The sequence below is a fragment of the Euphorbia lathyris genome, chromosome 4 (genome assembly GCF_963576675.1).
Source record: "Euphorbia lathyris chromosome 4, ddEupLath1.1, whole genome shotgun sequence".
NCBI lineage: Eukaryota > Viridiplantae > Streptophyta > Magnoliopsida > Malpighiales > Euphorbiaceae > Euphorbia > Euphorbia lathyris.
In genome coordinates, this window is record NC_088913.1 from 17,036,061 (window position 1) to 17,058,494 (window position 22,434).

The 22,434-nt window shown below is 35.2% G+C and overlaps 2 pseudogenes; both read right to left on the reverse strand.

Annotated features, from left to right (window-relative positions):
• Positions 1-425: 425 nt before the first annotated feature.
• On the reverse strand, positions 426-2,170 carry LOC136226714 (probable UDP-glucosyl transferase 73B6; annotated as a pseudogene).
• Positions 2,171-12,624: 10,454 nt separating this feature from the next.
• Positions 12,625-14,385, reverse strand: LOC136226713 (scopoletin glucosyltransferase-like; annotated as a pseudogene).
• Between the last annotated feature and the right edge of the window lie 8,049 nt (positions 14,386-22,434).

Consider the following 22,434-nt stretch of genomic DNA (forward strand, 5'->3'; position numbering starts at 1 on the left):
AAGATATATTGTTACCCCTAATTTATTGATTCCAATATTTATTTATTCTATAATAAGTTCATTATTCTAATTAATTTTCGTAAACCCGCGTTTTATAGCAGAAAAAATGATGACTTAACGTATGCTGATCTTATAAAATGACATGTAATATTAAACAAAAAAAAATCTCTAGAAAGACATGTAATATGAAACGGAGGTAGTATTTTTTTTTCTTATAAAAAAAAATTATATTTTTTTTTTGTTAAAGTTTTTCTGCCAATGAGCATTACAAATGTGTATAGTTTTAAAACAAATCATTATAAAATAATCAGTTGGTTAAACCCAATTTCATATTAGGCTAATTTTTGTGCAAGGATTTAATCCTAAATATCATAAACTTAAATTGCATTTATAATAAAATAAAAAGTACCACTTGATATAAAACATGAACTATTTTTTTTAGAATTCAAAACAAGAACTATTTTATTGATAGAAAAACTAATTAAAAGTCCTCAAGAACCAGCATTCTAAACTGAACTAAATAACCAAATTTCATATTAAACTAATTAACTCAGAAATAACTAACTAAATTTCTTAATAAAAAACCTACTAATTCTTGTTTTTCTGAACTTCATCAATGAGATCATTAAGAGCAGAATAAGATGATCCACCTTCTTCAACAGCCTTCTTAGCCATATCCCCAAGTTGCTTCACTTTCTTCCTCATTTCATCAGCTTCTTCACCTTCCATTATCTTATTCACTGCCATTTTCACTGTCTCACTCTTGATGCTATCTCCTTCAATTTTGCTCCATTGTTCAACACCAACAGATACACCAATTTTCAGAATTTCAATCAACAACTTCTCATTGTAAAATTGTTCAGCACCAAAGGGCCAAGTCACCATTGGCAATCCAGCAGCAATTGCTTCCAATGTGGAATTCCACCCGCAATGACTCACAAATCCTCCGACTGCTTCATGTTCAAGTATAGCAACTTGCGGTGCCCATCCTCGAATTATCAGTCCTTTTCCTTGTGTTCTCTCTTCAAATCCCTCAGGCAACCAGTCTTTTTCATGTGATTCTCTTATCACCGACCAGACAAAGTCCTTCCCGGAGGATTCGAGTCCGATTGCAATCTCCTTCATCTGATCTGCACTCAAATAAGATAATGTACCAAAGGATAAATAAACAACAGAGTTTGGTTTCTTCGAGTTCAGCCATTTCATCAATGCTTCCTCGATCGATTTCTCTTCAGCATCTCTGTTGCCGAGTGAAACCGGACCGATAATCCAAGCTCCTTCCTAAAAAGTTTCTGTAATGGTCAGCATAAGCCGGTTCGAGCTCGTAAAAGCTATTCACGATTACTCCGAAACTCGTCAGTTCTGATTTTCTACATCCTCCAAGTATTTTCGCAAACTGGCTTTCAGGGTGATGAGCCGGCAATTGCTTACCGGTTATTGTTATTTCATCGGGAAGATCAGGGATAGTAAACGGCGTCGGATCGGCGTTAACATTGGGGCGCTTACGGTAAATGTTCTGCTGAACAGAAATCGCAGCACACATGGCAAACAAACCATTTCCATGGAAAACAACCCTTGGAATCCCGAATTTGGAAGCGGAATCAGTAGCCCAGGGAAAAAACTGATCGGCGACGACAAGATCTGGACGGAGTTGTTCGAGAAGCTTCTCGAGAGGATTTTGAAACAAGGACATAGCGAAGTTAAACTTGTCGAAAACGCCCCAGCCTAACTGTTGAAAATGAAGCAATATTGTAGAAAAGTTAAATTTCAGATTGATCGAAAGATGAAAAAGAAAGAAAGGAAAAGAAAAGATAATAGGTACCTGCAACACTAACTTTCTCTCAAGGATGACATCGAGATGCTCGCAGCCTTCTGGTAAACCGGCCTCGGCAGTCGGAAATTGAAGCAATTGAATATCAATTTCAGTTTGAAATCGTGATTTCTGGATTTTCCGAGAAACAAAAGGCTCATTGTGAGGAGTGGTAACAATGGTGGTTTTGAGATTTCTTGAGGCAAAAAGCTTGGCAATATCTATCATAGGAATCATGTGGCCATGAGCCATGTATGGGAACAAGAGAACATGGAGCTTAGGAGCTGAATGAGTAGCCATGATTGGATCTGAAATCTGAATAGAAAGAAAGATGGATCAACTGTAGATTTATAGAGGATAATTATTTCGTATCCATCAAGAACAAGAAAGAAGTAGAAGAAGACAAAGTTACTCTGCCCTGCCAATGTAAAATTACAACTTTCTCTCCACGCATGCACTTGATCCGTATATATTTGACGTTATCCGAGTACGGTTGAAATTGTGACTCACATCACAGCACTGATAATTTAGGATTTACATTAGATTTAATTATTCAACACTTAATTTAATTATTTTTAAAATTTAGTAATTAATTTTATTATTAGTAATTTTGTAATATTTTAATCCTATCCAATATTTAAAGGATATTCCAGGATTTTCAGAGGAAAAAGAATATATTTTTTTTTTTTATGATAGACTATATAGGCTATAGCATGTATAGTAATACATATCTGTTCCATTTTTTAATACAATATTTTGTTTTTTTATTGGAATATATTTGAAACATTTAAGTTGCTCGATATTCCACAAAAATTAAGTTATATAAACTCAATTTTTGATAACTAAATCACAATCCATTAGGCATACAAAGCCTAGGTAGGCAACGGGATTTTATTCTATTTAAGCCTAAATTTTTAACATAACCAATCAAATATCAATAGTTGGTTTTAAAAACCTATTATACATCTATAGTTGGGTTATTCCGATCTTCTATACATAAAATCATTGTCTTTAACGGTTGAGGTGGCAAATGTGCTATAGGAAAAAAAACGCATGATTCCGTCTTTCTCTGTCTCCGTCAACCTCATTCGATTAAGTCTCCCAATTGATCATTCTCTTCCAATTTTTGTGTGGTTCGACCATCAATTCCAATTTCGCTCTTTGTCTAATTTAAAGTTAACTAGTTAATTTGGAACATTGTCAATACCTGCAAATTATGATAGGAATTTAAAATTTAACTTAATTTCAAAGCTTAAAATCATGTAATTTAGATTACAAAGTTCTTTTTCTTTCGATCCATTAATAGAGTTCTTCTTCCGATTGCAATTTCTTCCAATTTGAAGGACCTAACTGCACTTTGTCACAACATATGAAACTAGTTGATGTTTTTTGTAAAACAATTTTTACAATTTATCTGCTGTTTTAACATACTGTCTATTTTAAAATTTTAATTGTTTAGATGAAGGTGGAAAGGGATAATAATTGTTCTGGTGTAGGATTTGCGAAACTTTCAATGGTGATAGTGATACTAGTTAATTTCTATTTTCAATGGTAGGTCTGCGTTCTATATTCTGGACTTGGTTTAATTCATTGGAGCACTTATAAATGTAGCAGTATTGTAAAAAATCCAAAACTTAGATGCTAGGACACATGCTTATCTTTGTTTGCTATGTATACAGTAAGAAGAGTTTCTGGTGTAACATAGCTTGTATATATTCAGTAAACTATGGATAAGAAACATGCATTACTCTTAACAAAAATATAATTTCACGCCACAAATTGCATCAAGCTATCACCTCTTGTAGTGAAGTTACGAATAATCTGGAACTTGGAGTAATTAGATGGCCAGATCCTTCCAAACCCTTTCAGAGCTAGAGAATAAAATAAAACAAGTTTCTTTACCTCAAATGCTCAATACTAACAACATAAAGGGGCCATAGATGTATTTAACCTATAAATTGTGAGGTATTCTGGAGCCCAATTTTTTACTTTTTATGTGTATGGCCTTAGAATCAAAGAGAAGAAACCGTCCAAGAAAAGTTAATAGAGAAGTAGGATAAGAAGAATGAAGAAGAAAAAGGCAAAGTAGGATTTTTTTATGAATGGAAATGTTTAACTTTTGTTATGTTTGAAATGAGGATTAGAAACTGATGGCCCAATAAACCTAAGCAATAACAATCATAAAATTAGAATTAGGAAGAAATTGCAATCGGAAAAGGAAGAGAAGAACTCAACTAATGGATGACAGAGAAAATTTAAAGAAAAAGAAAGACGTTGAAGTTAACAGAATTGAGATTTGAGTTGATTAAACATGATAACAAGTGGAGAATTTCCGGTTAGATTCTGTCTCTGTGGGGGCGTCGTTGGGTTCGACGGGGGGAAGCTCCGATGCCAAAGTCATCAGAAAATTGAAGAATAAACTGAATTGACAAAGGGAGTAGAGAATATCGAATGTGTATGTACCTTTTTATAGCCGTAGGTGTAGGCTATTTATATAGTTGGGAAGTCGTAACTCCTTGGTTCCATAAACGCTTCATTAAGGGCGAGTTACGGATTCTCTTTAAAATGGCCGTTTGGTCAATTGATAACTCATTTAATGGCTTTTACTGCCGTATTTAACCTGACCGTTATAAGGTGAATTGTGTCGTTCCAGGAGATTCGCCTTAGAGATCCGCCCGCGGATCTCATGTGGCATAGCTTTGGAGATCAGCTTATCGAATCTCTTTGATACGGTGTGTTCAGTCGATAAGCGGCATTTTTTGAGGTTAATATCCCTTTTGGACCTCGGGATAATATCACAATGTTATCAGAAGCCCTCCCGAAGTGCCTAAAAGTCCTTTAGGGCTTTTGAGTTTCTCGCGCCGTTATAATTACTAGCATTAATGAATGCTCTGTTCAAGGCGATACGATGACTGACACGTGTCGTCGGCGCGCCGCTCAAGGATGGAGAACAGAACGTCTTTTCCTCTTTCTTTTTCTTTTATTCTCTCACTTCGTTCATTTCTTCTCTCACTTCGTTCATCTGTTCCTATTCTTCTCCATTTTCTCTCAGAGCTTTTTCCTAGAGTTTCAGCTTTCATCGACATTTATTCATGTAAGTGCACCTTTTTTGTTCTATTTCTATCTTTTTCTGAATGTTTAGAAGTTGCTCATCTTCTTCCGAAGCAACTGTTGACCTGTTCGATTTGACCTCCTCTTCCGACGTCGTTTTTAGTTGGACCTCTTCTTCTTCGTCGGAAACTTTTCTTTCTTCTGACCATACAAATAGTGTTGATTTAGTTGAGTTGCGTAACTCGGCGTGTAATAGAAATAGAACTCGTTCAGGTAATTTTAGGAGATTTTCAGGGATGGATGCCTCTTCATCTGTCCCTTCTAGGAGGAAGGCCCCTCGGGCGGATTCCACTTCGTCCCGTATGAGGGACACTGATTTAGCGGATCTGGCGAACCGCTTCTCTTGGTTAAATAATTATGAAACTCAGCTAGCTGAGGCGCATCATCGACCCGCCGATCCGCCAAGCGGTTTTTTGACCGTTTATTATAGTCATGTGGAGAGAGGTTTTCAATTGCCTCTTCCAAAGATGATGGCGGACATCCTCTGTTATTTTGACATTACTGTTTGCCAATTACACCCAAACGGTTGGATAGATTTAGCTCTCGATTGTTATCTTGCTTCCAATCTAGGGGTAGTATTTACGCCGCGCATATTTCGTGCTCTTCATAAGCCGGCAAAGCGAACCTCTGAGTCTTTTTATACTTTCGCCAAGTTTGGTTCGTACGCCCCATTTTATGGTAAAATGTCCAACGTCCATTTCTGGGATGAGAAGTTTTTCTTTGTAAAGATAAAAAAGGATGAACCTTTGGGCTTTCCATCATCCTGGAACTCTAGACATCTTCATATGACTGGAGATATGCGTATTTTGATGGAAAGCGATGAGGCCACGATAGAGACTTTACTGGAGGTGAAAGCGGGCTCATGGTCGTACATCGATGCCTTAGATTTTATGATGAGTGATGTCCCCTTGATCCGCCAGGAGGAGGACAAATTAGTTTATTCAAAGATTGCTCAGTTTGATCAAGGTAACTTGGGTTTTTTCTTTGAACTTTAATTGTTGGATTGTCTTTGTTTGGCAGGGGTGTAACTAAGGCCAATGACGCTATTGCAGAGAAGCGTAGGAAACAAATGGAGAAGGCCGCTCTTAAGAAAGCGGCATGTCCCCAAAAGGACACTAGGAAGCGTCCGGTGGATGTATCGGATGATCCTTCTTTGAAGAAGAGAAAGGCTCCTCCCTCATCAAAGTTGATGGCGGATGCCTTGAAGTCTGCCTCTCCTGCGATGATGGAGGATGAGCAAGTAAGTTTTTTGCTATATTTGCCTTTCATTTTTACTTTGAATTGATTTTAAATGTTTTAACCCTGATATCGTTTGCACAGATGGCGAAGCCTGACTTGGGCAAATACTGGTCCGCCAAGTATGGGGCCCAAGGGACTTTTGAGAACGAGTCGGTTATCAACGACTTGAATGAGGCCTTTGGTCAGCTGGGTTCAGTTCAGAGCAAACAGAACCAAATTTCGGGATCTACTCATGCTCAACGATCCAAGATGGAGCTACTGGCGGTAAGTCTTTTTGTTAAAGAGGTTTCTAATAGGATGATATCCTGATAGAGATTGTTGTGCTTTCTCTTTAACAGATGTATACTCGGATTCGCGCCATGGAGTCTGAGCTTTTCCAAGGGGTGATGGATAAGTCCACCATAACGAGGTTGGAGAAGGAAGCCGCATCCGCCATCGCTCAAAAAGATGTTGAGATCGCCCGAAATAAGGCAACTGAAGATGTTTTACGGTGTTTTTCCGTTCTTCTCTTTTTATGCCTTCGCACCTCAAAACCTCCTTCGGGGAGTCCAGACCTCAGGCGTCGAGGAACGCTAGGAAATAATTCTCGATTAAGTGGTAGAACGCCAGTTGGAATGGTGGTAGTTACTAGGGAATCCGTTGCGTTTGCTTGAAGAAACGAGGAGTTCTGTGCGTTTGGGCCTAAGGCCATCTGATGTGGGTCACGGGGGAATAATCATAAACGACCGTAAGCGATTACCCATTTTCGCTCCAAATTCCCTTTCAATTGCTCCAGCACACATATCGATAAAAGCCTCAGGTGGCATACTCCCCTCCGCCTGATCAGCATGAACAACACTGGTTATTGGTTGACTGAATGGTGTTACTAATGGAGTTTCCATCCCCGAGGTGGGGTGTTGTTCTTCACTTGCCATATCCGTTCGAATGTAGTTGTATAACCCTTGATTTGGTTAAGGGTCCACGTTCACCGCACCAATTGATAACAAGTGGAGAATTTCCGGTTAGATTCCGTCTCTGTGGGGGCGTCGTTGGGTTCGACGGGGGGAAGCTCTGATGCCAAAGTCAGTAGAGAATTGAAGAATAAACTGAATTGACAAAGGGAGTAGAGAATATCGAATGTGTATGTACCTTTTTATAGCCTTAGGTGTAAGCTATTTATATAGTTGGAAAGTCGTAACTCCTTGGTTCCATAAATGCTTCATTAAGGGCGAGTTACGGATTCTCTTTAAGATGTTCGTTTGGTCAATTGATAGCTCATTTAATGGCTTTTACTGCCGTATTTAACCTGACCATTATAAGGCGAATCATGTGTTCCAGGAGATTCACCTTAGATATCCGCCCGCGGATCTTATGTGGCATAGCTTTGGAGATCAGCTTATCGAATCTCTTTGATACGTCGTGTTCAGTCGATAAGCGGCGTTTTTTGAGGTTAATATCCCTTTTGGACCTCAGGATAATATCACAATGTTATCAAAACATTAATAAAGTTGGGATTATATTTAATTACTTATTAGGATTAGGTTGACATATGTAATAAAATAAGTGGGGGACAGGGAATGGGACATATAACTTGGGATATCAGATTTTTATCCCGGCCAAAGGGTATAGTGGTCCAATTTTTTAATATATATATATATATATATATATATATATATATATATATATATATATATATATATATATATATAAAAGAGATAATGTGTGACACATTTCTTATGGTATGACAATGACAAATTTTGTAATTAACCAAGGGAAGGTGACAAATTTGTAAATAAAATGAAATAGAAAATTGTTTTATTTTTTTTTCTTTAAAATGGATTTTTCCGACTTTTACAACCTCGTTTTTCAAAAACTTTTATACTGTTGGACTCGTCTTAATTAGACGATAATTTTAAGATCCCAGAAGCTCAGGTAAAAAAAATTCCGCTAAATAGAATCCGACGATTTGTTTTTCTGTGAGAAAAAAATGCCCAGAAAATTTTTAAAAAATTCCAGAAAATGTAAAACATCATTCTAAGATAATTTAATTCTTGACTCAAAGTGATGTTTCTTACGGTTTCGTCCCAAATCAACGGAATCCGGCGATTAGGTGGGCGTTTTCCGGAAAATATAAAACATTATTTTGAGAAACTTTAATTCTTGGGTCATTATGGTTTAGTCCCAATAAAATAATTTCCTTAATTTTATCCATTTTACATGCTTCCACAAATTACTGGGTCAAAATCGTAATAAATCTCATTTTGAGCCAAGAATTAAAGTTTTTTAAAAGGCCTAACCCCTTCCCAGCCCCTTAAACTTGTAACGTTTTTTTATTTAGCCACCTAAACTTAGAGTGTTCTCATTTAGCCACTTAAACTCAACAATGTTTTTCATTTAGCCACCTAAACTTAGAGTGTTCCCATTTAGCTACTTAAACTCAACAAAATAAGACACCTTTAGCCCTTATAAGCCTACATGACACTTACATGTCACTTGTTGTCTTTCCAAACATTAGGAGGCGCGTAGGATATTAAATTTATATTCCTCTAGGCTGTATAACGGTAAAATTTCACCACCTAAAGTATCACGGAAACCCTCAAATTCGGAAAATTATTTTATGGATGTCCAAATTATGAGGTTAGTTGTTTAATAACTTAATTGGTTATCATGAATTAATAACTGCATTTGACGAATTGCTAATTTTTTAAATTTTGATTTGGAAAAAGAGGCTAAAAGAGTTATAATATTTGAGTTTAAGTGGTTAAATGGGAAGACCTAAAGTTAAAGTGGCTAAATGAAAAAAAGTTACAAGTTTAAGGGGCTGGAAAGGGGTTAGACCTTTAGTTTAAGTGGCTAAATGGGAAGATCTAAAATTAAAGTGGCTAAATGAAAAAAAAGTTACAAGTTTAAGGGGCTGGAAAGAGGTTAGGCCTTTTTAAAATAATGTTTTACATATTTAAAATTTTTTGATAATTTTCTAGACACTTTTTGGTCTCACCTTTCAGCACTATGTGTTGTAATATTTTGTTGGAACAATATAATAATTCTGTTGAAACAATATAAGTATTTTGTTGAAACAATATAAGTATTCTGTTGGAACAATATAACTATTCTGTTGGAAGAATATAAAAATTAGAATTGTTTTCTAAATAATATAACTAATATAAATTTGAAGATACTATATTAAATACTAAGAAACAAAAATGAAATTCAAGATATAAATAATAAAATTGATTTGAAACAATTGGTAAACTGATTTATTATGTTGGAACAATATAAGTATTATGCTGGAATGATAGAACTATTTTATTGGAAAAATTGGTACGCTGATTTATTCTGTTGGAACAATATAAGTATTATGTTGGAACAAATGGTGCACTGATTTGGAACAATTTCGTACACTGTCGAAACAATGTAAGTAGGACATAAAAACGTGCTCAGAAAATCATAAAAAATTCTAAAACATGTAAAACATCATTTTAATAAACTTTAATTCTTGACTCAAAATGAGATTCCTTACAGTTTTGACCCAACAAATTGTTGAAGCATGTAAAATGGATAAAATTAAAGAACAAGTTTTATTGGGACTAAAACGTAAGAAATCTCGCTTCATCCCAAGAATTAAAGTTTCTCAAAATAATGTTTACATTTTCTGAAATTGTTTGAGAATTTTCTGGGTACTTTTGTTTTCGCCAGAAAACGCTCATCCGGATTCCGTTTACCGGAATTTTTTTTACTTGAGCTTCAGGGATCTTAAAATGACCGTCTAATTTAGACATATCGGGAAAATGTATTTTAAAAAAAAGAAATAAAACAATTTTCTTTATCCTCTCTTTCCTTTTATTTATAAATTTGTCACCTTGTCCTTTTTAATTATAAATAAAACTACGTAGTTTTGTTATGTCACACAATAAACTTCTTGTCACACCCTAACCCTTTGTCACACTGGATCTCACCCCTATATATATATATATAACGCAATTTACACTAAAATTAATAAGTATCCAGTTGTTAAGCACATAACTTCGGTTTTGTTTACCTCACAAATCAAAATTTTTTAAGGCAGAAAAGTTATATTAATATTAGGAAATTTATATAGAAATTCAATTTTTTTTTCACATTTACTTTTAAAAACTTATTTATATATTCTAAACAATTGTGAAGATATTAATATTAGAAAGTTGATATAGAAATTCATTTTTAAAAACTTATTTACAATTATATCAAATGATACTTAAATTAAATTATGTAAAACTAATAAAATCATTATTTTTAATATATTTTAAAGATTAAGGTTTATAAATTAAAGATCTAAAATATATTTACTAAGGTTTAAAATTTATGAATTTGGGTTTTAAATTAGAATATAGAATAATACTTTATTTCTTATATATGAAAAATAATGATATATTCGCCCTGTTTGGAATTAGCTGTTAGCTGATTACATTAGTTGATTTGACTAGCTGTTTGGTAAAAATTAGTTGATTGATAATAGCGGTTTGTGTAAAAAGACGAATAAAGACATTTCTTTTTTATTTTGGTGCATGAGAAGAGGAGGAATCTATCTATTAGGGTTAAAGAAGTCTATTAATTTTAATATTGCAAAACGCTAATTGAAAAAGCTCCTTTTAAGAGTTTTTTCTAAATTAGCGTTTTCATCCCAAAACTATCTCCACCAAACACTCCAATCAACGGTTTCAGTGATCAAACCGCTAAAGTTGGTCAAAACCGTTCTTTTTATCCCAAAACGTTCTTTACCAAACAGGGCCATTGAAAAGTAATTTTGATGATATGATTTAATTGTAATTTTATAACCAAATGTGATATTCATGTAAAATGCCCTAAAAATTATTTACGTTTTAAAAGGTCCAAATAATTAATATTTAAAATTTAAAAGAGGTCCAATTGATTTTTTTGAATATAGATTAGAGATTAATTTAAGAATTAAACTTATATTTGACCTTTATGGTATGCAAAAAAAATTTCATATCATTTGGTAATATTTTCCCTTAAAATATTTCCATAAGTGACGTTTAACCCATTTTGGATGAAAAATTAATCGATTTGTTAAATTTTTTTGCCACATGAAACAATTTTTGACAAGTGATATATACACGTAGTAATTGATTTAATTTTTTTTACCAAATAGATTTAATACGTAAATAATAAGGAATTAATGAAATTATTATTTTCTTTTTTTTTGTAAGAAAATGAAAAGAAAAAAAACAAAACAAAACAGCCCTACAAACTAGCCCGAGATAAGCCTCGGAAAGCTCACCCCCACAAGATCATCTGAGAGTAGAGAACGGAGGAAGTCCGAAGGAAGCGAGAATGTTGAAACCCCCAATATCCTCACATGGACCTCTGCAGCCAAGCGATCAGCAACCCTGTTCTGCTCTCTGTAGATATGTCCAAAGATGATGGACTCAAAGAAAGGGCATAATCTTTTGATCCATTTTACTAAATTCTGGTTAACCAAACACATAGCTCTGTTATTGGTGATGAAATTAACCGCTTTAAGGTTATCAGATTCCACCAGAAGTTTTTTCACACTCAGACTCTTGTCAAGCCTAATCTCAAATTATTTTTTATTTATCATGTATTAAATTATTTTTTTAAGTATGATGTTTTTTTATTAAAATGGCCTTTATTTATTATTCCGTCCATGGTTCGTAAATTATCAAGACCGATCCCATTTGTCAAAGATGACAGATCAACGATTTTGCGTACAGAAAATCCAAATGAAAGTTACAAATAAATAGTCTAGATAGATAATGGATTGGATAATTGGTCTAAATATGTAAATAGACATTTCATTTGATCGATTTTTATAATTTTTTCTTTTTAAAATTTAGTAGTTACTTTTATTACTAATTTTATAATATTTTAATCCACAAGATTTTCTTAGAGGAAAAGAGATATTTTTTTTTACGATAAACACAATATCATAATAATAGCGTCTCTCTTTAATTTTTAAATGAAATATTTTGTTTATTTTTAATTGCATTATATTTGAAATATTTAAGGGGATGTTTGGTTCGTACAAGGGTAACGGAATAAAATCAAGAAAGGAAAACAAAGAAAAAAGAACGAAATGACCCTGAATTTCATTGTCTCTTTGTTTCAGTTCCACAAATGAATGATATACCGATGATTCCCTTTGTAGTTGTTTGGTTCAAATGAGTTAATAAACTACAATTGTGTTTTTAACAATAATTCTATACATATATGTATTTATATTAAAATATATCAGAATGAAAATCAATTTATTCAATCATTAAAATCAAGATGAAATAAAATAAATCAAAGAAAATATATAAATATTTTATTTTGAAATGTACATTATGAGATTCATATCTTTTGTTATTGTGAACTCTATGGTACTTCTATCTATTTGTTTTAGACTTATATTTGGTATAAATAGATAAACGGAAAATAACAAAATAGAATTATCATTTTGTATTTTACTATAACTGTCTTGTCCTAAAAGCTGAGATAAGTTCTGTAGAAAATTTAAAAACAAATAAACAAAAACAACCATAGGATTAATATTAACAAAAGAACCTCGGGATCATGTGATATGCACAGACAAAAACCAACGAAGCCACTCCAAGAGCATCAATATTAGAATAAGATGATCCACCTTTATCAACAGCTTTATTAGCCATTTTATTAAGTTGCTTCATTTTCCTCCTCATTTCTTCGGCTACTTCACCTTCCATTATCTTATTCACTGCCATTTTCAAAGTTTCACTTTTGATGTTAACTCCTCCAATCTTTGTCCATTCTTCAGCACCAACAGATACACCAATTTTCAGAATTTCAGTCAACAATTTCTCATTGTAAACTTGCTCAGCACCAAAAGGCCAAGTCACCATTGGCAATCCAGCAGCTATTGCTTCCAGTATCGAATTCCACCCGCAATGACTCACAAATCCTCCAACTGCTTCATGTTTAAGTATGCAACTTTCGGTGCCCGTCCTCGAATTATCAGTCCTTTTCCTTCCGTTCTCTCTTCGAATCCCTCAGGCAACCAATCTTTTTCATGATCTGATTCTCTTATCACCGACCAGATAAAGTCCTTCCCGGAGGATTCGAGTCCGATTGCAATCTCCTTCATCTGATCTGCACTCAAATAATAAGATAATGTATCAAAGGATAAATAAACAACAGAATTCGGTTTCTTCGAGTTCAGCCATTTCAAGCATTCATGTTTGTCCTTCGTTTTTTCTTCAACATCTCTGTTGCAGAGTGAAACCGGACCGATACTCCAAGCTCTCCTTCCTAAGAAGTTTCTGTAATGATCAGCATAACCAGATTCGAGCCCGTCAAAGCTATTCACGATTACTCCGAGACTCCTCAGTTTCACACTCTCCCTTGGAAAACGATTAGCCGGCAATTGCTTCCAGGTTATCGTTATTTCATCGGGAAGATCAGGGATGACAAAAGGCGTCGGATCTGAGTGAACATTCAGATGCTTCCGGTAAATGTTCTGCTCAACAGAAATCGCAGCACACATAGCAAAAAAACCATTTCCATAGAAAGCAACACTTGGAATCCTGAATCTGGAAGCGGAAACAGTAGCCCAAGGAAAGAGCTGATCCGCGACGACAAGATCTGGACGGAGTTTTTCCAGAAGCTTCTCCAGAGGATATTGATAAAAGGCTGTAGATCTGTCGAAAACCTCCCAGCTGCCTAACTTTTTCTCAAGGATGAAATCGAGATGCTCACAGTCTTCTGGTAATCTTGGCTCGGCCTTCCCAAATTGAAGCAATTGAATATCAATTTGAGTTTGCAATTTGGATTTCTTGATTTGCCGGGAAACAAGAGGCTCATAGAGAGGAGTGGTAACAACGGTGGTTTTGAGGTTTCTTGAAGCAAAAAGGTTAGCAATGTCTATCATAGGAATCATGTGACCATGAGCCATGTATGGGAACAAGAGAACATGGAGCTCAGGTGCTGATTGACTAGCCATGGTTGAATCTGATATCTGAGGAGGAGATAGATCTTTGGTTTTGGTACCGGAGATGGAGGAGAAAGTGTGGAGCCATGGACGGAATCTATGGAATAAAACCGGCCGTTGGCCTCCATCGACGATGGTGTAACGAGAGGAATTCAAAGCGGTGGCGCCAAATCTGAAAGCTGCGCGTGCAACATTGGAACTGGTGGCCATGGTGTTAGATAATTTGGTTTGTTGTAAGGAGAGGGAAAGAGTGTCAACGTAAATAATGTTTGGCAAATGATATATACAACCCGAAGGGTTGTATATAAGCATTAATTCTCCACGTGTTTTTAATAAAATAAAATAAAAATCTTAATTCTAAAGTATTTATTTATATTGGAAATATAATTGATTTACTAGTTTTTATAAATATTTTATAAAGTATTAATAAATTTTATTATAAAATTATCTTGAAAACCCAAATTAATACTAATAATAGTAATTAATGAATTTTTATTTCACGACCCATAATGTTTTATAGAAAAGAGATGGAGAGAGTCCTACACATACAAGGACAAGGAAAGACTAGATAAAGTAGAGGTGGCAATTTCTGACACGAAAACACGATTACAGAGCCAACCCGACTGACACGACACGATTGACATGAAAATCATTTTTCTAGCATTTATAACATATAAAGCCATATGGAACATAAATATGAGATAACACGATTTTGACACGAAACACGATAATTGCCAGGTCTAAGATAAAGTAGGATAAATAAAATAATAAAAAAATATATATATATAAAACATTATTTACGTTAAAAGGGAGGAGAAATTTTATGTATATTATGAATCAAGTCTCTGAACTTGCGTAAAATGTAATCAATTGATCACTAAGTCGTAAAAAAAAAGTAAGTTAAATGTAAAAAGTGTATTCTAGCATCTTAGAATGTTATTATATAATTAAAAAATAGATTAAAAATGAAGTTATTGCTTGCTCAACTATAAACTTGTCTTCTCTAATATTAGAATCATATACTCCGATTTTGATCTTTTATTTTTTTAAGACTCGTGGAATACATTTTCTATATTTAACTTACTTTTTTATGACTGAGTGATCAATTGATTACATTTTGTGCAAGTTTAGGAAGCTAACTGAATATTTTATGCAAGTTCAGAACTATCAAAATATTTTAAAAATTCAGAGGCCAATCAAACTTTTTGAACAAATTTAGAGAACAAATGATGTATTAAACCTACATCTTATCTAAAAACAATGGATAATATATATATTATGTCAGATGATGCATGCATAACAAACATTACCTTATTTCATCCATGTGTAAGGTTAAAACGGAAAAAAGGGTTAGGAATTCATGTACTTCCTAATAGCTTTTACATGGTAAAGGCTATGCTTACTTTGTTTTTAACAAAGTAAGTCTTACTTTGTGTGTTTTCATCATTGGATTAATTTTATAATCCATCATCCAATGGTGAAAACACACCAAGTAATGGTACTTTGTCAAAAACAAAGTAACCATAGAAGAAACCGCTTTTACATATACATGTGATATTTATTCATTTATAGATACACATGTCACACGTTAGTATGTATCAACAAATACAAGTTGGATTTTTCAACTCAACTGAATTGAATTGAACTGAACTGAATGCTATTAAAAAAATATTTATTTTAGCTTTTTTGGAAGAGCGTTGAGCATTTTACTCCAAACCGTAGAAAATATAGCGTTTGGTTAGGTTTATATAACCGCAACGTTTAGCATTTTTTCTGAAAATTGTAACGTTTTGGAGCGTTTCACGAAAAGCTTCTATTTGGAGCTTTCATAAACAACTGTTTGTAGTTATTTGTTATTGATAAAATTATCCTTCTTATTTCCATAAAATATGTTTATTTTTTTATATTATTTATATTTCTACAACATAATTACCGGGAGAACAAGGTTTTGTTGCGCTCAATAAATTTTTTATTTTTTATATAGATTATTTTTATTAATTTGTGTAACATATTTTTTATTTTATAATAATAAAGTGTAAAAATACCCCTAACATTTATAGCTAGGAGCAATTTTACCTTTAACATCTTTTTTTTTGTCATGAATATTTTCAGCCAAAAGCAATTTAACCCTAACATTGACAAATTGAGTCAATTTGAAAAATAATTTATCAAACTGTTTTTTTGGTCATGAATATTGTCATCTACACTTCACATGTGTACCATTTTATCACCGTTAATAACATATCACAAACATATGATTAGACATGAATTTTTTTTAAGAAAATAAAAAATATATATTGTCTTTTGTACAAGTTGGACAAAAAAATTCAAATATTTTGCCAAATTTATAAATATTAATTTTTAATTTTGTTATTAAATCACAAAAAATATGAAATTTTTTTTAAAACTACTGTATGTGCAATTAGTGTAGAATAAAAAATAAAATATCTATGTTTTCTAATAATATCTGCCAGCTTTATGGATAAAATTGCATCATTTTAGATGTTAAGAGTGAAATTATTCCTAGTTGTAAACATTATGAGCATATTTTCACATTTTTCCTTTTATAATTTTATCGTTGATTAATTTAAAACATGTCCATTTTAGACATTTTAAATCCAAACAACAACAGTTCAATATAATTTTCACAAACACTAGTAATTAAACAGCTAATAACTTACTGCAACTGCAAACAACTAACAACAACCACACTAGCTATCAGCTAACAGCTGAACCAAACGGCCCCTAAACTTAACTGAACTTAACAATAATGATGATATTAGACTTTAATTTTTTTTTAATGATAATATATTAGATATTAATAAGCTTATAATAATAATAATGGTTCTAATAATAATAATAATAATAATAATAATAATAATAATAATAATAATAACAAGGATTAATTATAAATAACTATCATGTGGTTTGACCAATTTGCAGACTGGTACATGTTGTATTTTTTTTACAAATGCCACCATGTGGTTTGAATTTTTTTGCAAACGCTACTCTATGGTTCGTAAAATTTTGCATTTGGTTCACTTTGTCAGAATTTGGTCGATAACGACCTCTAAATGAAAATTTTCAAGTGTTAAATTATATTTTAAGCAATTTTAATTCTTCAACTTTTTAGCTTTAATGTCATTTAAGTGTTGTTTTTTATGAAAAAGATAATGTTTAGAGAGAGAAAACTCAAAAAATGATGATTTTGAAAAATTAAAAATATGGTTCCATAGTAAATATGATACTAAACAACTTTAATTCTTGAAAATTTTCATTTTGAGGTCATTGTCGGTCAAATTTGGTAAAGTAAAAAAAACATGTAAAATTTTGCAACCACATGGTTGTGTTTGCAAGAAAAAAAATATTACAGGTACTGGTCTGCAAATCGGTCAAACCACATGATAGTTATTTATAATTAACCATAATAATAATAATAAATAAATATATTATTAAAGATAAAACTAAATTGAATATCAAATAAAAGCCCGGCTCAATAAAAGCCTATGAAATTAAATAAAAATGAGTTTTATTTTGACTAAAAATTTAAATTACACACAAACACAAATTTACATACAACTTAAAGCCTATAAAATTAAATATAAATTTCCATATGAATACAAATTTTTATTCAACGGAGAATGAAGTGGGAGCAGTGAATGAAGTGGGAGTGGAGAATGAAGATGACGATGATGAAGAAGTTAATGAAGATGATTAAAAACAATTAAAATGTAGTTGAGACATTTAACAAATTATACATAAATAATAATAATTATAATAAATAATATATAAATAATTATTATAATAAATAATGATAAATTACTGAATCAGAATCTCAGGATTTCGGAGGCTATCAACAGGATTTCGGATAGACATGCTGTTTGTCTTAAGAGTCAGAATCTCATTAAACCATCTTGAGGCTTCGTCCTGCCTTCGATTCTCTTACCTTCTCCCATATTTATAGGGAGCAAAACCGCGTGGCGGATCGCTTGGCAGCTGCTGGGCATGGGGGGATGTTAGGTGTTTCTACCCTTTCCGTTCCTCCTTCTTTTCTGTTACATTCTCTTCTTGAAGATAGGATTGGGGTCAGTCTTCCTAGACTGATCCCGGATTAGGTTTTTGTTTGTTTGTTTTTTTTCTTCCCTTCTTACCAAAAAAAAATAAAAATAAATTACTGAATGCTGAAACTGAATGCTGAACTGAGTTGAACTGAACTGATTGCTACTGCATTGAACTGAACTGATTGTTACTGAAATTAAATAATAAAGAACAGTGCCTAATTTGAAGTTTGTCAGCCACTCCAAAAGTAACTTTTTAACAGGTATGAACTTAATTTGTATGAAACATCTTAGAATCGCTTATATAATGTGATGAATGGGGTACAGTAATACCTCTATAAATTAATAAGGTTGGGACCATGAAATTTTATTAATTTATAGAGATATTAATTTATCGAGTATTAATTTACTGAACTGGTCCAAGTCGGGACCATAAGAGATTATTATTTTAAAGATGTTATTAATTTATCGAGTATTAATTTATGAAGGTTTTACTGTGATAACAACCAGATACAATTTACGGGACTAAAAGGGTAATTGACCAAACGACAGCGTATTGAGACGAACCGGAGAGCAATGGCGTATCAAGCAAGACATCCGAATGGCGGATCAACTAGATTCCACCACACGTCATCCGTAGTCAAACCTACGGGAGACTCGCCATCATGCCTCGATCCGCCCGTTGAACGGTTAAGCCGATTCCCAATGAAGGCATTCATTAATCCATTAATGAGCTAACGGTCATACTTGAATGAGATCAGTAACCGTCATTAATGAGGCATTAATGGAGACTTTCTAGCTACTAGGAGTTACGACTACATGATTATAAATAGCTTACATCCTAAGTTATTGAGGTACACACTTCCTCGCTCAAAACCCTACTTAGTCAATACAGTTTATTCACTATATCTATACTGACTTTGGCATCGGAGCTTCCCCCCGTCGAACCCAACGACGCCCCCCGCAGGGAAGGAATCCGGTCGAAAGTTCATCATCAGTTATCAATTGGTGCGGTGATCGTGGAAGTTCTAATAAAAAAAGGACTCAGTTCACAATTTAAACATGGCAAGTGGGGGGTCTAACCGCCGGGATTCGTCATTTTTTCTCTCTCAGCCTGTGGATTCAACAGTCGTTAATTCGGAGCTTGCTAGCAACCTGCCAATAAACAGAAGGTTATTTCCCGACATACCGGAGGGAAGTCGTAGGAATGATCAATCCCCCCTGAGGAACACAACAAATCCAGGGATCACAATTGGCAGATCTCGAGCTCCACCGACCAGAACGTTGGCGGATCCAAATGACACAGTGATGAATCCACCAGAAGGCGGACGTGATGGTCACAAGCATAAGAAACGAACCAGATCACATAGGAAAGGATGATCCAGATCCCGTTCATATTACAGACACAGAACCGGATCCCCCCGGCGTGGAAGGTCGCCTCCACTTACCGAGCGAAGGGAGAATGAATGCCAAGTTGGGTCACCTCGCCAGGTCATACAACATCCGCCACCAAATCGAGGTAACGGGGGACGATCTCCACCAAGGGGGCGTGACAGCGGTGGAAGAAGGTCACCATCAGAACCTTCATCAGGATCCAGCTCCTCTTCCTCACAGCGAAGCAGGTCACATAGTAGGAGACGTCCAAGGAGGGATCAAGGTTCCATAGCGGATCAGATCAGGGCAGAGATACACAGACAGAACGAATAGGCATTTTAAGATTCCAAATATACCAGCCTACTCCGACGAGGATAATCCTGAAGCCCATGCAAGCAAGTATCACATGTTGCTCGAACTTAACCGTGCAAGTGAGGCAGTGCAATGTCGAATGTTTATCACCACTCTAAAAGGTCCAGCCTACGACTGGTTCCAATCTCTTCGCTCGGGATCGATAAACAGCTGGGATCAGTTAAGTATGGAATTCTGCTCAAAATTCGCAGGAAGCATTCCCCCAGTGGTTAAATCGCGAAAGCTCTTCGAGCTGAAGCAAAAAGAAAATGAATCACTCTGGGAATATGTCGACAACTTCAATAAGTTATGTATCCGCATTGTTGATGTGGATCTCTCCATGGCAGTGGAAGCACTAGTAAAAAATACAACATGCAAGAGCTTACAGGAGGATCTAATCAGAAACAAACCAAAAAATATGGCGGAGCTGATAGAAAGGTGCAAGGATTTCATGGAGGTTGATGATATTCGAAGAGAGTCGGCATCTCCACCCAAGAGAGGAAAAGGCGAATCCTGGAGGCGGGATAAGGAAAAACAAAAGCTCCCTGACTCATCCTCCCGAAATAGGCGAAGAGGCTCTAGGAACAAATCAGCATATACGCCATCGTTTACGCCGTTAAACGCCTCCAAAAGCGAAGTGCTAATGTGGATGGAGAATAGCCAGTACAAGCGGAGCATTTCATACCCCGAACCAAAAGGGGGAGAGTACACCAATACGGGGAGAGACTCCAAGAATTATTTCAAATACCACAGGAGGAACGGTCATGAAACAGATGCGTGCTGGGAGTTGGCTATGGAGATTGAGAGGCTTATCGAGAGAGGAAAGATGGATAGGTTCGTCCATAATGATAAGAAGGGAGATGGTGATAAACCTAGAGATGAGCTGAAGAAAAAGGCTAAAGGGGTCATTAATGTTATTGCTGGCGGACCAGAATATCAGCCGACAGTGAAGAAAGCAAAAACCATCGCTCTAGATAGAGCATCACTCAACCGTCCCTTTGCAGACGTCGGTCCGGCTATCCCCCCACATGCAGACGCCCTCGTCATCACTATGATGGTGGAAGGATGGGAAATGAAGAGAGTGATGATAGACACTGGCGGTTCTTGTAATGTCATCACTAGGGGAGCATTCGCCAAACTCAAGGTTGACCCTATTCAAATCTAGACCACCATCGTAGATATTCTGGGAGTGACGGGTCACACAATCCAGACAAAGGGCCAAGTAACACTAGAATGCGAGTTAGCAGATGAAGACCAGATATGGATGGGAGATCTGGAGTTCTCCATCATAGACGAACAATTGGCATACAACATCATCTTAGGGTGGCCTTTCATCTCAGAAGTGGCGGCTCTCATATCGATACGCCATTGACGATGTACCTCCCTACTGCCAAGGGAGGCGTGATGATCAAGGGGAACCAGAAGGTTGCTCAGGAGACATACTCTGCATCCTTATCAATTCGCCCCCAGTCTAAAGATGACGAAGAAGATGAGCTTGTCATGACGGCCCTAGGAGATATAGAAATGTTCCTCATTACAGACGGGATACAGGTGCGGATTGCCAAAGGGCTAAAAGTTGAGATTAAGGAAGATGTTATGAAAGTTCTCCGCGAATCAGAAGACGTGTTTGCATGGAAAGATGAGATCCTCATAGGGGTCAGTCCAGATGTGATCACTCACAAGCTCAATATCGCCGAAGATGCGGTCCCAGTGGCTCAGAAGAGAAGGAATCATGGGCCAGAGAGACAAAAAGTGATAGAGGAAGAGATATCTAAACTGAAAAAGGCGGATGCCACAGAGGAAGTTATCTACACGCAATGGCTGGCAAATGTAGTCTTGGTTAAAAAGGCAGGCGGATCATACCACATTTGTATTGATTTCATGGACCTAAATAAGGCTTGTCCCAAAGACAACTACCCTTTGCCTTGCATTGGTATTCTAGTTGACGGAACCGCAGGACATGCAGTATATTCCTTCACAGATGTGAAGTCGAGTTATCACCAGATCCTCATGGAGCCATCAGACAGGATCAAAACTTCCTTCGTAACTCACCAGACGACTTATTGCTTCAAAGTCATGCCTTTTGGGCTTAAAAACATTGGAGCTACCTACCAGCGGATGATGAACAAAATATTCAAAGGAAGAAAAGGTGACAACTTCTTAGTTTATGTGGGTGACATGATCATTAAAACCACCACCATGGAGAGACATGCAGAGGACATAAGGGAAGTCTTAGGAGTCCTTCGTCATCACAACATCAAGCTAAATCCTGATAAGTGTACTTTTGGGGCAACTTATGGAAAATTCTTGGGATACATGATCAGTCAGAAGGGAGTAGGTCCCAATCCAGATAAAATCAAAGCGGTACTGGACATGAAGGCGCCACAAAATGTCAGAGAAGTGCAACGCCTTAATGGGCGGATCATAGCACTTGGTCGATTCATCTCATGCTCTGCTCGTAGATGCCAACCCTTTTTTGAAGTGATCAAAAAGCAGAAAGCCTTCGAGTGGAATGAAGATTGCAAGCAGGCCTTCGAAGGGATCAAACG